Below are 17,579 nucleotides of genomic sequence, written 5' to 3' on the forward strand. Positions count from 1 at the left end.
CCCTTCCCGTTTGCAAATGGTTTACCACCTACCTGAAGTAGGTGGTAAATTGCGTCTGTTTTGCAACTGCAATTGCGTTTGCAAAACAGTCATACATAGGGCTCAGACTCGCTATTAGGAAGGGACGCACTTGAAACGCCCCTTCCTAATAGCGAGTCGCAAATAAATTGTGACTCGCTAATTAGAGTTTGTATATGACCCTTAGGTATTTTTGCATGCGCAAACGTGTCGCAAACCCGTTTTCGCATGCAAAAATACGGCGTACATCTGGCCCTAAGTTCACTAGAACCTTTTGGTTGTGGAGTTACAGAGGGTTCACAGGTTCTCCAAGGCGTACACAGAGCCAACAACTGAGTTGCACCGTACAATGGTTTTTCATTGTGTACTGTCTGAGTATAGACCAATTCACATTGTGAACTATGTAGAGTAAAAAATAGGAACCAAGGTAACCTGTGTTCGGCGGGCGGCTCCTTGCTCAGGGATCGCTCTCCTGTGGCAATCCACAAGCACAGATCCACTGGGAATAGGTACCTTTAGAAATGGGAGATTAAAATCCGGGCAAGAGGGGCTGAAATATTCCCCAAACACTCAGTGAAAGTAAAATGAGCTCATTTGTACTCCAATGACACCTGTGCTGAAAAGGTTAAGCAAGACACTTTCTCCTACAGTAGGTTTTCCTAAGCGATACATTATATTATGTTTTTGGTGCCTTGGCAATTAAATTTTTATCTCAGAGCTCTACTTTCTCTTTTTTGACCATATGTTGGCACGTTTCCTGATTCAAACAGGGTGGCTCCCGCAAAAATTTGGGAGCAGCGTTACTTGGTTGCTTTAGAAATGATCCAAGTGGTAAGCTTGATCATTTCTACACTATCATGGAAGACGATGCAGGAGATCAGAAAGCTGGCGATATGAAGCTCCCTAGCAGCCCTGGGCGTAGTACACAGAGTTTCGCTACGCGGAACTCCGCAAAGTGACAAAAAAACTCTGTGGAGTTCCGCAAGTGGCGGAGTGACAGAGTGCAGTGCGAGTTGCAGTTTGCTCTGGACTTCCTGCCGCTCGGGTAGACATTCTACTCGAGCTGCCGCTCAAGCTCGTGAACTTACCGTTCGTGAGCGCGAGCAGGGAAACAACTCTGCTGCACTACGCGGAGTTGGGTTTTCTGGACTCCACGAGCTCCATGGAGTGCGTAGTGCAGAAAACTTTGCAAACTCCGTGAACGGACCGGAGTTCACCACCCATGCCTACTTCCGTCCTCAATCGTCTGGTACTGCTTTGACTACAGCCTTGCAGCAAATGATAGAATCTGCTGTTAAAGTTGCTTTCAGATGTTTCTAGGCTTCAACAGGATCCAACTCTCATGGATGACCTGAAGGATAAGAATTGTAGAGGTCAATTTGTGCAAGGTGCAGAGTTGGCTGAGCTATTCCAACGTCTTAGAGAATTTGAGATGTTCTCTTCCTACATCTGCTGCACAAGAGGAAGACATTTTTACACAATAGCTGTGTACTGAGCAAGAATCTCTCCTATTGCACAGCACTATACGCAAGGCATCCTTCCAAAGATTCCTCTTCAGATATTACACTTTGGGGAGATTCTCTTAGGAATTCCTAGTGAATGTCAAAAGGGGCAGCCTCATGGCTGGTTTGTCCTCCAAGGGAACCATGATTTCTGAGGATGCCCTCCCCTCTGATCCAGTGGATAGAAAGGTCAAAGAGGCTGTAAAAAGAACATATGCTGAGGCTAATCTCACTGTGACTGTGAATGAATACATGATTTATACGATTTATACGATGCAATTCCTATTAAGAGCCTTCCAGACAGTAGCAGATTGTGTGCAGGAAGGTGCAGATTACTCAGAACTCCTGTCTATGGTAGATAAGCAAGTAAGTTTCTTTTCAAATGTATCTTTCTTTACACCTCTGCAGCACATTCCAGAGCAGAGGTTCGCAACGCATCGTCATAAACGGATGTCATTACATCGCATATTAATGCCATCACTCTTAAGTGCTAAGATATCCCCCTCCCCTAATAACCTCCTGAGGAGTTCCCTGCTCCCGCGCCCCAATAAAGCCAACCACAGTCTGTCCTCCACAGACATCACCAACTTACTGGCTAGCTACAAGACTACCAACGTCAATCCCCCTCCACTCTCCTCTCCTAACAATTCCACTCAATTCACCATTCAGACCATCTCTTCCTTCAGAACTTACCAGCCTCCCGCTCAAGGGGCACCCTCATTCAATAATCTAATCCCTATCCCCCTTATCAGCCCAAACACTCCCATCACAAAAACAGTGGCGTCAGAGCTACATTGTATGCTCCACAACTGCAGATCTGCAACCAAACACAAACTGGAAATCTCTGACACTATCACCCACCACAATCTTGACATGCTCTTTCTCACTGAGACCTGGTTTAATGACTCTTCTCACACTTTGTTTGATCTTCTGATACCTACCGACTACTCTATCCTCAAAAATGACAGAACAGACAAGATCGGGGAAGGTGTTGCGATTATCTTCAGAAACTCCCTTCAAATTAAAGCCTTTCCCTCCATCTTCTTCCGCACATTTGAATGCCTATCATTAGAACTTCAAGTTCATCACGGCTCACCCTTCAGGTTCCATGCCATCTACCACCCGCCGGGTAACTGCTCTTCTTTCATGGAGGAACTCACCGACTTCATTAGTGACCAATATTCACAAAGCGACGTGCAGATCTTCCTAGATGACTTCAATCTCCACTGGGGCTCCGTGGAAGACTCGGCTGCCAACAAGCTTGCAACCTTTCTCTCAGCTAACGATCTTGTCCAACACTGCTCGGAAATTACACACGCCAAGGGCTCAATTCTGGACCATGTTATTTCTAAACCAGACCAGCTTACCATTGCTCCCCCTATCCATGTAGACTGGTCAGACCATTTCCTCATTCCCTTCTGTTTTCACCTCTCGCACATTATTACTCTCGGCCAACCTAAAAGGGCTTCTACCTGGTTCCGCAACACTAAAAACATTGATCTTGAGACTCTGTGTGCTTCTGCTATGCGTTCACTTCCTAGTCTAGACCCTAACGCGGATGTCAATGATCTCACTCCCCATTGCCTCTCAATTCTTGCAGTCGAAATCGACAATGTCGCTCCACTCCAAAGCAAAAGGAAAAGACCCACCCCCTGAACACCTTGGTTCAATAAAGCTCTCTATGATGAAAAGAAAAACCTTAGAATCTTGGAGAAGCATTGGAGACAATCTCCATCCACCTCCAATCTCTCTCTTTACGTTCAGCAAGATCCAAATACCACAAGCACATCTTCCATGAAAAAGCATCACATTTCAGATCCCTCATCGACTCAGCTAAAAACAGCCCAAAAAAACTTTTCGACCTCATCAAAAACCCAAACTGTTCTCCCCAAACCATCAAACCTGAGGATGCTTCAAGGAAAGCAACTCAATTCGCTATATTCTTTGATGAAAAGGTCAAATCACTGGTGGATCAGGTCACCCACCCCACCCCCATTGAGGAGCGAAAATCCTTAGTCACTTGGCAGAACATTGCCGCCATCTCCGAAGATGACCTCCTCAAATCCATCCTCGAAACCAAACCCTCCAACCATTCTTCTGACCCCATACCTAGTGTCATCGCCATTGATTTCTATACCAATACTCTCTCTTATTATTGGACAAGGCTAGTTAATCTCTTCCTCAGTCAAGGATCCCTCCCAGCTGCCCTCAAAATAGGACAGGTTACCCCCCTTCTAAAAAAACACCTCCGCAGATGCGAACAACCTCAATAACTTACGCCCCATCACCAATCTCCCTTTTCTTTCAAAGATCACAGAAAAATGTGTTGCAAAACAACTTTCCCAACACATTATGGACAATAATCTCCTTGACGTGTTCCAGTCTGGCTTCATTCAAAATTGCAGCACTGAAACAGCCCTGCTGCGAGTGATCGATGATGTGCTGCATATACTCGATTCGGGGGAATCGTGCCTTCTGATTCTTCTTGACCTATCTGCAGCCTTTGACACTGTTAATCACAACACCCTCCTTAACACTCTTCAACAGAGAATGGACGTAGAAGGCACAGTGCTTAAATGGTTTGCCTCATTCCTCTCTGACAGATCCCAAATGATCAAGATTGCGAACAGTCTCTCGTCTCCACTGGCGATTGGTCAAGGCGTCCCTCAAGGTTCCATCCTTGCACCCACTCTGTTTAATCTCTATCTGGAACCATTAGGGAACCTCCTAAGCAAATCTGGAATCCTCTACCATCTCTATGCAGATGACACCCAAATCTACCTCAAGGTGTCTTCCTCTCAAGATCTCTCACTACTCAACTCTACTCTCAACTCTATTCACAACTGGCTGTTAGTTCACCAACTCATTCTCAATCCCTCCAAAACTGAATTCCTCCTCCTTTCTACCTCTCTCTCCCCGCCCCCTGTTCAATCCTGGATGGATCAGCTGAATTTACTCAACAGTAAACCCATCATTGTCGACTGCGCTAAATCCCTAGGTGTCATACTAGACAAAAGACTCAACCTAATCTCACACATCAACTCCATTGCCAAGAACGCACGTTATCAACTGCGCCTTCTGTGGGGGATTCGTCGGTACATCCCAGAGAAAGACCTAAAAACCTTGGTCCAATCACTAGTTCTCTCTAGACTGGATTATTGTAATTCTCTTCTGACTGGCCAAACGAAGTGACCACATCACTCCTATCCTGTCTTCTCTCCGATGGCTTCCCATCGAGGCTAGAGCTATTTATAAAACGGCTTGCATCACCCACAAAGCCTTGCACTTTTCCTCCCCTAGCTATCTGGCAAATAAACTGAAATAGTCCGGAGGCTTGAGACCTTCTCGTTCCTGCTTGAGCCCCCCTCCTTCAAAAGGGAAAAATTGATGGCTCAATCGTTCTCAGGTAATGCGGTGAGAATCTGGAACTCGCTTCCTCCTTTGCTCCGTGCCACCACCTCCATCCGGATCTTCAAAGCGGACCTCAAATCTCTTCTATTCCAAATACACTTTCAGAACTAATTCCTTCATTCTCAGACCCCGCCAGGAAGTTTGTTAGTCATTGTAAATTTGTTATATTTATTTATTTTTTGTACATTCCTTGCTTGCTGTGTTTGATATTGTGTTCCTCTTGCCTGCTGTGTTTGATTCTGTGTCCTGCTGTTTTTGTACGTTCTATTTTGTAACATTTCTCTCATGTAACGTAACTGGTTTTATTGTACAGCGCTCTGACACCTTCGGGTAAAGTCCGCGCTTTATAAAAATGCAGAAATAAATAAATAAATACGCGATGTCAATGACAATGAAATGTCATTACATCGCAAACTTTTTCCACGAGCATGCTTTTACCACGCATGCCATTACAACGCAAAGGCATGCGTGGTAAAGCTATACTCGTGGTTAAAGTTTTCAAGGTAAGTGACTCTACACTACCCCTGCACAATCCTCCCCCGACCCCCAGTCCTCTCCCTACAATTACACTACGCTACCCTGCAAACCCCCCGACACTACCCTAAAACACTACACTACACAAACACTACAACACTACCCTAAACCCTAAAACACTACAGTACACAAATACTACAACACTACCCTAAAACCTAAAACACTAAGCAAACACTACAACACTACCCTAAATCCTAAAACACTACCCTACACAAACACTACAACACTACCCTAAACCCTAAAATACTACACAAACACTACAACACTACACCAAACCCTAAAATACTACACTACACAAACACAATACAAACACTACAACACTCCCCTAAACCTTAAAACACTACACTACACAAACACTACAACACTGCCCTAAACTCTAAAACACTACACTACACAATTACTACAACACTACCCTGAAACCTAAAACACTACACAAACACTACAACACTACCCTAAATCCGAAAACACTACACTAGACAAACACTACCCTAAACCCTAAAATACTACACAACACAAACACTACACAAACACTACAACACTACCCTAAAACACTACACAAGCACTACAACACTACCCTAAACCCTAAAATACTACACTACAAAAAAACACTACAACACTACCCTAAACCCTAAAACACTACACTACACAATCACTACAACACTACCTTAAAACCTAAAACACTACACAAACACTACAACACTACCCAAAATCCTAAAACACTACACTCGATAAACACTACAACACTACCCTAAACCCTAAAATACTACACCACACAAACACTACACAAACACTACAACACCACCCTAAACCCTAAAACACTATACTACACAAACACTACAACACTACCCTAAAACACTAAACAAACACTACAACACTACCCTAAACCCTAAAACACTACATTACACAAACACTACAACACTACCCTAAACCCTAAAACACTACACTACACAATCACTACAATACTACCTTAAAACCTAAAACACTACACAAACACTACAACACTACCCAAAATCCTAAAACACTACACTAGACAAACACTACAACACTACCCTAAACCCTAAAATACTACACCACACAAACATTACACAAACACTACAACACCACCCTAAACCCTAAAACACTACACTACACAAACACTACAACACTACCCTAAACCCTAAAACACTACACTCCAAAAAACACTACAACACTACCCTAAACCCTAAAACACTACACTACACAAACACTACAACACTACCCTATAACCTAAAACACTACACAAACACTAAAACACTACCCTAAACCCTAAAATACTACAGAAACAAACACTACAACACTACCCTAAACACTAAAACACTACACACACTACAACACTACCTTAAACCCTAAAACACTATACTACACAAACACTACAACACTACACTAAACCCTAAACCACTACACTACACAAACACTACAACACTACCCCTAGCACGACCCCCTACACTACCCAAACACCACTACACTACCCTAAACCCTAAAACACTACGACACTACAACACTACCCTAAACCACTACCCACACTACCCCCTACACTACCCTAAACCCTAAAACACTACAACACTACCCTAAACCACTACCCACACTACTCCCACCCCAAGCACAATCACCCTTACCTCTCTTTCATTGTGGTTCCTCTCCAGCACCGCCGTCTCTGCTCCTGGTTCCTGGTTCCTGGTTCCTGCTTCACGTCGTGGGGCATTACATCGCATGCGTTGTAACAGCGCATGCGATGTAAAAACACGCGTAGTAATCGCTACGCGTTGTTGCTTTGCATGCGTTGTTACGCTTGCGATATAATGGCATTGCGGGGAAACAGCCCCGTTGTAAGAGAGTGGTCATTATGAAGCTACCATTTGAAGGCCCAAATATCTTCATGCAGTTTCTAGAACAGATTGTCAAAAAATCTGTGGGGAAAAATTGATGGCTTTAGTGTGTCCATTTTCCATGGGCAGAGTTTTTGTCTATAGGAGAGATTTTGGTCTTGGGGCTGCCAAAGCAAATACTTAGGGCCTATTTATTAAGGCCTTGCACCACAGGTACGTCACTTTTGCCAATTTCAAAAGCGATGCACCGGTGGCACAAGGCCTTCATAAATAAGGCCCTTAGCATTTGAGGAAGGGATTATGGCCAGGAGCCCCAAGTAGCAACTCGGCCCAGTTTCACTTCCCTCCACAAAATCTCCTCTCCTCCCAAGGCAGGACTATGCCAGGACTCTGATGATGGGTGGTCCTCGGCTATTTTTCAGGATGTGTGGTGGCTATAATTGACTGACGTTTGGACCTTACTGACTGTCTCAAAGTGTGAGAATTAGAACTCTTCAACCTTCTATGCCAATGTTTCCATCAGACACCTTGGCAGATAGATATGGTTTAGCATCAAGCGCTTTTGATGAAAGTACAAATTTTATTAGAAAAAGCAGCAATTTGTCCAGTTACTTCCAATTTACAATGTCTGGGACTCTATTCGATCTGCTTCCGTGTCCAGAAATACTCAGGAAACTTCCGCCCTGTTGTAGACCTCGAAGGGGTAAACCAGAATATTTCCCACAAACCATTCAAAATGGTAACTTTACAGAACATCTTTCCTCTTATAATCTACATCCTTATATAAGCTGGATGCACATCTCGATGTTCTCATCCATGTGGATCATCTAAGATTTCTATGATTTGAAGTGGGGAAATACATAACCAGTTTTAGGTCCTCCTGTTTGGCCTCTCCAGTGCCCCAAGAGTTTTAACCAGATTTGTGCCTCCGTTGGTTGGTATTTTACCTTCTAGACACATTCAGGTCTATCCCCTCCTGCAACATGCCTCTTCTTATGTTTTGTAAGACAGAGGAACACACTCATCAGGTTTGATAACTTCTCCAAGAATATGAATTCCTTCTGAATTTAAAAAAATCAAGCCTTCACACATCTCAGTCAGTGGTGTATCTTTCGGAGAGGGTGAATGGGCTTGTGGATCTCCTGAAAATAAGAGGGCATATTTACAAGGAAATGTTGGAGTGCGGAGCCGTGCCAAATTTGGCAGTGCAGCACTCTGACATTTCCAAAACGTAGGGATGTGTTGTATTTACAAGAATAAGGCACACCCCTATTTTTCCATAACGATGTCGCTAAAATTAGCTGCCTAGCACCAACGATGGCACCCTTGTACCATAGTGCAAGGATGTCTGCATTGCAGGGAATGATTTTTTATGTGCCGGAAGTTGTCCATTCATGCACATAAACCACCAATAACAGCAATTTGTTATTTGTATGTGTGCTGCAGAATGCAGCACACATAGAAATAGCAAATCGTCATTATGTGACGATTGTTTATGTGCAGGAAGATAAAAGCAAAAGCAAGGAGAAATAAAAGTATTTCTCCTCGTTTAACCATTCTAACACCTACTATTGCACGGCATTAGTTTTTGGTGCTGCCTCAGATTTGCACATCCTCGTAAACTGGGGCAGTGTCAAAAAGCAATGGGTGTTGCGGTGGACCGCCCACAGCAACACCCATTGCACGCCCCTTTCACGCAAAGTGATGCATGTAAAGGGCCATATTTACAAAGCAGTGTTAGGGCACAAAAAGTGGCTTACCGCCACTTTGTAAATACGGTGATGGACTTAGCACCACCAGGCGGTATCCCCTTGTAAATATACCCAGAGGTTTCCATCCTCACTGTCCCTATGGCTCTCTCCCCTGATGTTTCACCAGACTGTCCAAAGATTAGACCAACCCTGGTCGGATTTTTTGTTACCACAGAGGCAACTCTCTCCTTTCTCAAATTTGCAGTCTGGTTCCATCATTGAAATCTTGGGTGTCAGACATCTTTTGAGTTCAGTGGCCTCTGGGCATCCTACACTGGTTTTCTCCAATTTATCTTATCCCCAGGGTCCTTTAAAAGATCATATAGGATCATGCTGACGTGCTTTTGGTGTTTCTGGAAAGACCCAGGGGTCCCTGCTTAACCATTCTCCTTCAGATGAAGTGCATCCCTTATTAGTAAATTCCCATTCATCTATCTCCCTTGAGGCTTCTTCCTCTGAGCCATTACTACCTGCAACGCTTGAGGCTGGGGGTATGGCTTTTGAAAGGCTAGCTCTGTAGGTAAAAGGTTGCCACTAAGAAGTCTCTGAGAGTCTTCACCTCTCCAGGAGAACCTCTACAAGAAAAATCTACAGCCGCCATTGGCGTTATTTTGAATCCTTTTGTAAAGAAAGAGGGCTGTTTCCAGCTACCTGTGATTCTATCAAGATTTTAAACTTTTTAGGTCTTGGAGTTTCCACTATTAAAGAAAGTTGGGCAACTATTCAGACCTTGAGAGGTAACACAATTTCCTGCATCGCCCTGTAGGCTGCTTACCTCCTTATGAGTTTCTTTTCTCAAAAAGCCATTATCTGCTGTCTGGCTCCATCATGAGATCTACCACTATGCTCCAGTCTTTGATGGGAGCCCTGTTTGAGCCATTAGAAACTGTTAACCTGAAGTTTTTATTGGCCAAAGTTTTGTTCTTAGTGGCCATCTGTTTGGACAGTTGGGCAATCAGATATATTGGGGCATCACTAGCATCTCCACTGTTGGAAATGGTGGTCTCTAGTTGGCACCTTGTCCAAGTAGGGCCCCTTCTTTCTAGTCAGGGTAAGGAGATTACACACTTTAGATAACTGCTGCTCGCCCCCTTAGTAGGTTGGCACAAGCAGACAGCTTATCCCAAAGGCAATGTCTAAAGTATTTGCACCTAACCACACAGTAGCACAGTGAAAACACTACAAATGGACACAACATCAGTTTAGAAAAATGAAGTATCTTTAACCAAACCAAACAAGACCAAATTGACAAAACTCCAGCATACATATATCACGATATCATGTTTATAATGATTATTGCAAAATTGGCGTTTGTAGAAACAAATAGTTCCAACTGGGGCTATTACGACATCAAGACAGCCACAAATCCAAAGTATGGTGCTGACCGTAAGGTGCGCAGGCCGGCCACAGAGTCATACTGACCCCCAAGTGACAGGTCCTTGGAAAAGAAGTCAACAGGCAGTGCATGGCATCATGGAGTTGAGGTATCAAGGCAAGGCCAGCTACTTACTGCCACAGGGGAGGTGAGGCATTGCGTCTGGGCTGGCAAGGAATTTGAGGCAACATCAGCGGGGAGGCGGTGGTACCGTTCAGGAGTGCGGGTTGATGAGTTTGGGAAGTCACCCACATCGGTTATCGGTTCCGTGATGACGAGATGCAGGCACTGGAAGGTGACAGTCATCAGTGCAAGCGCTGGTGTCGGGGAGGTCGATAACTTGCACGCATCGGTGAGCGTCAGAGCTGTGCTGCAGGCAGGACGGTGCGTCATGCACCTCACCAGCAGTGCAAGACATGGCATCTCTGGCAGCGCAGCTGATGGCATCAATATTGTTTTTCTTGGGTTGCAGCACCAACCACATGATTCCAAGGGCCCAGGAACTGGAATTGGAACCCTTTGGCAATACGGAGTCCAGAAGAGGAGTCCAGGTGCTGTTTAGGAAGTTGTAGGTGAAGTCTTTGTGTCCCTGAGACTTAAGAACAGGAAGCAAGCTCTACTTCAAGCCCTTAGAGAATCTTCTTAAACAGGATACCACAGCAAGGGAAACATCCAGTCCTTTCCACTTCTCACAGACAGAAGCAGCAACTGCAGGCCAACCCGACAAAGGAACAAACAGTAAAGGGGCAGTACTCCTGACAGCTCTTCTTCTTGGCAGGGTCCTCTTAGTCCAGAAGTAATCTAAAGTTCTAGGGTTTAGGTCCAATACTTATCCCCAATTGTTCTTTGTAGTCTTTGTTTCAAGAGTCTCTGAGCATAGTAAAACCCATTCTGTCCTCTCTGGTCCAGCTTCACAGCAGGAGTTAGAGACAGCATTGTGCAGAGCAGACACAGCCTATCCGGGTGCTAGTGAAAACTCCTCCCACCACTCTAAATGCAGAAAAGTCTATTCAGCCTGACTATGAGTCTCCCAGGAAAGGCAGGAAACACCTTAACACTCCTTGTGACTATCTAGAGTGTCCATGTCCTGTCGCTCCAAATCCAGACCGTGAATACCCAAACAGGCAGATGCACACAGGATGGTTAAACAAGAAAATTACAATTTTCTAAAAGTGGCATTTTCAAACACACAGTTTAAAAGACACCTTTACAAAAAGGTGTGTTATTACATTCTGAGTTCAGAGAGCCTAAACTCCAAATCTCTAGTTGTTCTCAATTGAAATTTACACATGTAAAATGTTACAGTGCACCTCCAATGATAGCCTATGGGAGAGCTAGTCCTTGCAATAGTCAAAAAACGAAATGCACAGTATTTCACTGTCAGGACATGTAACACACACCGGTACATGTCCTACCTTTCACATTGTTTTGTTTGGTCTGTTTATTAAGTTTTTCATGGTACAGTTACATTGCAATTGCCATCACAATAAGAATATAAGAATGATATTATCTGACTGATATTCAGGCCAGGAGACTTGTGGGAACGTATTTTGTATATAGTCTGGTACATGCTTTCCTGCAGATCTAGAATATGCTGATGTATGCTGCACTGCATCAGGCCAAAAGACACTCTCCAAAGTAAATAATCATTAGGCAGTCTTATTGTCCACTTGATTCCATAGCAATAACGTCAAACATCTTTAAACTGTAGAACAGAGATGAATATCATGGGATCAGGGGATGGGGTGATGGGTTTGGGGGTAAAGGGGAAACAAAAAGGGTTTGCTGCCTCTCAATGCAGTTCCAAGTTTGCCGTGGGTGAGTTGTCCTCTTCTCTGTGGAAGTCCTATATTTTGTGGTGCACATCTTGTTCTATATACAGTGGAACATCATTGACAGTGTTACCATGGCCTACATATGTGTATTTGTTCAGGTATGATTTAAGTTACAGTGGTGGCACTGACATCCTCCTCGGGGCTTGGTGCAGTCTGGAGGGTAGTCAGTATTGCGTACCATTTGCTTGAGATGGGGTATTTGCGTAGTCCCAGAGTCTCCTCCCTACAAGGGGAACCCCCTCCACCCTGGCCCATGTGAGGATGGAGTGTGGCCAATCCGCTATGGATGGTGCTTCACTGGACTTTTAACACTTCCTAATCAGGCATTTTGCCACTAAGAAATCAAGGTCCAGGAAGCGTGTAGTGGCCATGTGTTTCTTCTCTCTCAGTGGGATACCCAGTATACATACCTCCCATATGCACTCAAACTGTCGGTCAGTACAGGTCGGGAAATGTCATGTGACCTCCCCAGTACTGCTCTAACGAGGGTCAAGACCATAATATGTGTAGCATATCTGCATCAGGGTGTCTGCAGCAGGGACAAGCTGTATCCAGTCTATGAAAGTAACGGTTGAGCTTCTCGGGGGGAAGATGCCACCTGTGTGTTATGTAAAATTGTATCAGCCGAAACCTGGCAGTACATGTCCACCTCCTATCAATGCCACAGTGAGGCCAATGTTGTGGCAGTTTTGCAGCCAAATTGCATCCGCCAACCACCGGGTGAGATGCTGCCCCTCTCCAATGATGTAAATATTGAAGTGTGAGGTGAATAGGTGGTTCCTGTGTGACATCCTCCGAGTGTCACTGTAACAAGCCAATCCAAGAGACATGACTCATGAAATGCCCAGGGGGCAACCCCTCCTCCTATGTCGGTGTTTCCTATGCTGCAAGTATGCCATCATGATATAGGTCTCCCAAATGTTTGTGAACCCGCTGTAGACCATGCTGAGAGCTCAGGCAGTGATGTTATCCTGTTGCTCCTTGGTATACCTAGCAGTGGAGTAAGGGGGCATAGGGCGTAATATATTTGGTGAGATATAGACAGTGACGGAAGCAGCAGTAGGCCACCTGCAGCAGCAGAGGCCAAGGTAGGGGTACCTTTGAACAGGGATGAAACAAATGAAGGAGGGCGTCCAATCAACAGGGAGGACCATCTGCCGGTGTGTCCAAGGGGTGCAGTCACTCCATTCAACAGGCAATCCAGTGCATCTGAGACGCCACGTAATAATGCTGTAAGTAGAGTACTGCCAATCCTCATTGCATCAGTGGCAGATACAATTTTGAGAGCGCCACCCTACAGCGAGTTCTTTTCCATATGAGGTCCCACATCATGCATTCAAGTGAGCGGGAAAAAAACTAAGGTAGGTACAGTGGCAGATTAGTGAAAAAGTAAAGAAGAAGCAGGAAAAGGACATCTGTGCAGATAAGGAAATGATTGCCCTTGTGAGATTACCTTCTAGTAGGTGCTAATCAGTATGATAGATTCAGATGCCCAAATAACGGAACATAGTCAGTTGCAAAGCTACAAGAGCTCCATCAATAATGAATGTTGGCTCAGGCGTGTTGGGGATGACGGGAAACAAGCAGGACTCTCCCCAGTTGACAGTCTGACCGCACAGACCCGCACAGCGAGTGAGATCAGGTATGACATCCAGGACAGAGCAGGTATTTCTAACATATAGTAGCAAGTTTGAAAATGATATTGCATGTAGTTCACTGCCCAGTGGCATGCCCCATGGTGCCCATATGTCCTACTTTTCACATACACTGCACCCGGCCCATGGGGATACCTTGGGCCTACTTTATGGGTACCTAACTTGTAAGAAAAGGGAAGGTTAGGGCCTGGCAAGTGGGTGCACTTGCCAGGTTGACATGGCAGTTTAAAACTGCGTTCAGACACTGCAGAGAAAGGTCTGAGAAACATTTGTAAGGCTACTTGTGTGGATTGCACAATCAGTGCTGTAGGCCCACTAGAAGAATTTGATTTACAGGCCCTGGGCACACACAGTGCACTGTAGTAGTGACTGACTAGTAAATTGAATATGCCAATCATGGATAACCAATCAGAATTACAATTTACACAGAGAGCATCTGCACTTTATCACTGATCAGAAGTGCCCAGAGTCCTAAAGCCAACACAAACAGGTAGGAAAATATAGAAAGAAGGAAGAAAATGTTTGGGGATAACTCTGCAAAAAGGGCCAGGTCCAAAACCCACTCCTTCTAAGATTGGGGGATGGTATGGTAATTCTAAGGCTGAGTCCTCCCGAAAATAGATTTGAGGCTTTATTGTGAGGAGGGCCTTTCTAAGGTTGGGGGATGAGATGATAATTCTAAGGCAGAGTCCATTTTTTTTCTCCCCAAAATAGCTTTGTTCCATTGTGAGGCGGTCATTGTGCTTCCAGTCTTTAACCCCAATCCATGACAGAAACAGAAATCTCACAGCGTAGATCTGCATAGAGTTGTCTCTTTTTTACCTAGACAGGAAAGCTCCCTTTTAAAAAGCAGAAGCTATTTTTTTCATCTTTGGCTTACCAGAGGTAGAAGCCTTCGACCGTCCTCATCCACTTTATCTAGATGGGTAAAGTTAGCAATCGTCAAATCTTATGAGGTTGTACATTGAGGCTAATCATCCTCCTGGGCACCATTTAGTGGAACCTCATTAAAAGACATGTTGTACAACCACTTGGACATCAACTCACACCTTGACGATGCACTACCATGAATTTGAAGGTGGAGCATCAGCAGACTTTGGTACTAAGGTGTTATCTTGATTTAGTTTTGATTATAATAACTCATGGAAGTAGCATTTATTACTATGCATTCCTTGATTTATTCTATGCCCGATTCATAGTCAAAGACTCAGTTACATCAGGTAATGACTAATGACCCGGATACTTAAAAGTAATCTTTACTAATCCAAATCCAGGTCTTCCTGATCACAGACCTGAACCCCTCCCTCTTGTCCCTTTTTATGGTGATTTATTATTTACCTTCTCTTGCTTAGTGATATGTTAAGGTTATTATCTAAGGAAGTGATCAGCCGAGTTGCCCCTTTTGAGTATGCCGGGATGCCGTCTTCATATTTTACTTCGGGCTAGGTATTGAATTTCTGTGGCGCAGGGAAGCTGTCCCCATGTAAGGGCTCTGATTATGAAGATCTGGACAGAGAGTAATGAAGATTACCCGTAAGTAACCAGGTCAGTACACCAAGTTCCGAGTGCTCCAGAAGCTGCTGTACTCATCCTGGTTGGCCTTCTTATGAGCGCTTGACGAGAGGCAGGCAGCTTCACCAAACGAAGGGATGCTACAAATCGAGCTATAATAAAGTCACTTTGTAGCCACTCGCCCATAGTTTTGTAGCAGACATGAATTTGTTCACCGTTACACTGGAAAATGTAGAAGTACCATTCATGCTCTCCGAGCAGCAGGAGGCGGTGGAAAGAAGGAGTGTGCGCAAACAGTGTGTGACCTGTTTATTCCCGGCATCGCTGGTGAATGCTTCGCATTTCACTGCAGAGGGGCCCCTCTAAGGAGCACATGAGGTAATGTCTGTCCCAGAAGTCTTCGCTCACACCTGCGAGGGTAAAAAACCAGCTAATCGCTGTTATGCCTCCTGCCTCTGTCCCATGTTTATCGTGTGAGGTGTCCGCTGTCACGTGGTGTGAAATCGCTCTCAAACGCCTTCTGCTATGTTTCGACTCGCCAGTGAGCACATCACAACAGACAGTGTCTGACAGCGTTCAAAGTTCACACTCAATTGCCTCTCTTGACAAACTCGTGACTAGGGAACGAGCGTGAATCATCAGAATTGTGACCTGGTGCACAACACGAAAACACGGTGGAACGTGAAACGCCATGAGCGCAAGCGCTGAAAGGGAGGCTTGGATGGATGGAAAACACAACACGAATTACAGGGGACTTTTCAGACTAATTACAGCTGCACATGTTTATAAGTCATGCCTAGAAAGTCATGAGTTACTGTAAGCTGCAATTAGATCAGAGGCAGAAATTAGAACGGCGATGCCTCCTGGCTTGCTCACGCCAAGCATGTAAACAAGGCTGGCCTGGCACGTGGGCTCTGCGCTTCAAATTGGAGATGGAGTGAGTCAGCTATTGCTTCCAGAGGGGGGGCTGTGGTGGCAGCTGCACATTAAAAAAAACAACAACAAAAACACATTTAGAATCGGCTGAATGCCGAGTATTTGAGCTGGGAGAGCAGAGAGCAAATTGTGCTTTATAGGGCACTGGTATCCATAATTTGCCATCATAATTGATCGGGGCCTTGCAGGGTATTTTAAGATATAATAACTTATAATTTAACTACTGGGATAAATGTATGTGTGTGCTGAGGCAGTGTAAAGATATAAATTACTCAGAAACAAAATAGGGAAGACGTTTCCATAGAACACAAACAAATGCCTTCTATTGAGGCCAGTTGTTAGCAATTAGTACGTTTACATATAATACAGTGCTATGGAAAACTTACTGTTAATTTATTTCTAACCCTGAGTATCGAGTCAAATAAAATGTGTTGGTTTCCGTTTGCACTTTTTACCCTGTAAAGCATATCTGTTTGTCTGTTTTACGTCCTCCTGGGGAGCCAGGTCTCAGTGAGGAACAATAAATAGATTTGGGGGGCGGGGGGGGGGCTCATTTCCCGGAGCCTGGCATTTTAAAAACAAGTTGGAGGGGGGCACGTAGCCCCCCTCCTACACTGGCTTTGGCCCTGGGGATCCCATCACCTGGGGCCAGGCCTTAATCAAAAAGGTGGCAAGGGCACGCAGCCTGGGAAGGGCACCGGATTGGCTGCCTTTGGTGGGTTACCTGCAGGGCCTGGCCACAGAACAGGCCTTGTGGCCAACCCCCCACCACGCATGACCAAAGGCTGTGCACACTGCAGGGTTGGTTACATGTGAGGGATTGGCTGCCCTAAAATAATTATTACTCGTGCATTCACCATGCACTGCTAATTACCCCACATATTGCATCAGCCATGAGATCTTCTATGACGTCATTGATAATATCACCGCAACATTTGCAATAAAATTATTAATGAGAAAACTGTGCATGGGGGTGTGACATAGGGCATGAGTTTCAGTTTTTTGAGATATCAATAACTATCTGTAAAATCTGAACCAAACTTTTATGTCCCGGTAAACTACTGGTTTTTAGTCACTTCCTAGGGTCTTTTTAATTCTATTTCATAACTATAACGTCCCTGTAACCTTTGTTATTTTTAGGAAGAAAAAAACAAATGTATAAGTTCAATGTCACTGCCTGACGCGTTTTGTGTTGTCCACTTCTTC

Source organism: Triturus cristatus, chromosome 4_1 (genome assembly GCF_964204655.1).
Source record: "Triturus cristatus chromosome 4_1, aTriCri1.1, whole genome shotgun sequence".
Classification (NCBI taxonomy): Eukaryota; Metazoa; Chordata; class Amphibia; order Caudata; family Salamandridae; genus Triturus; species Triturus cristatus.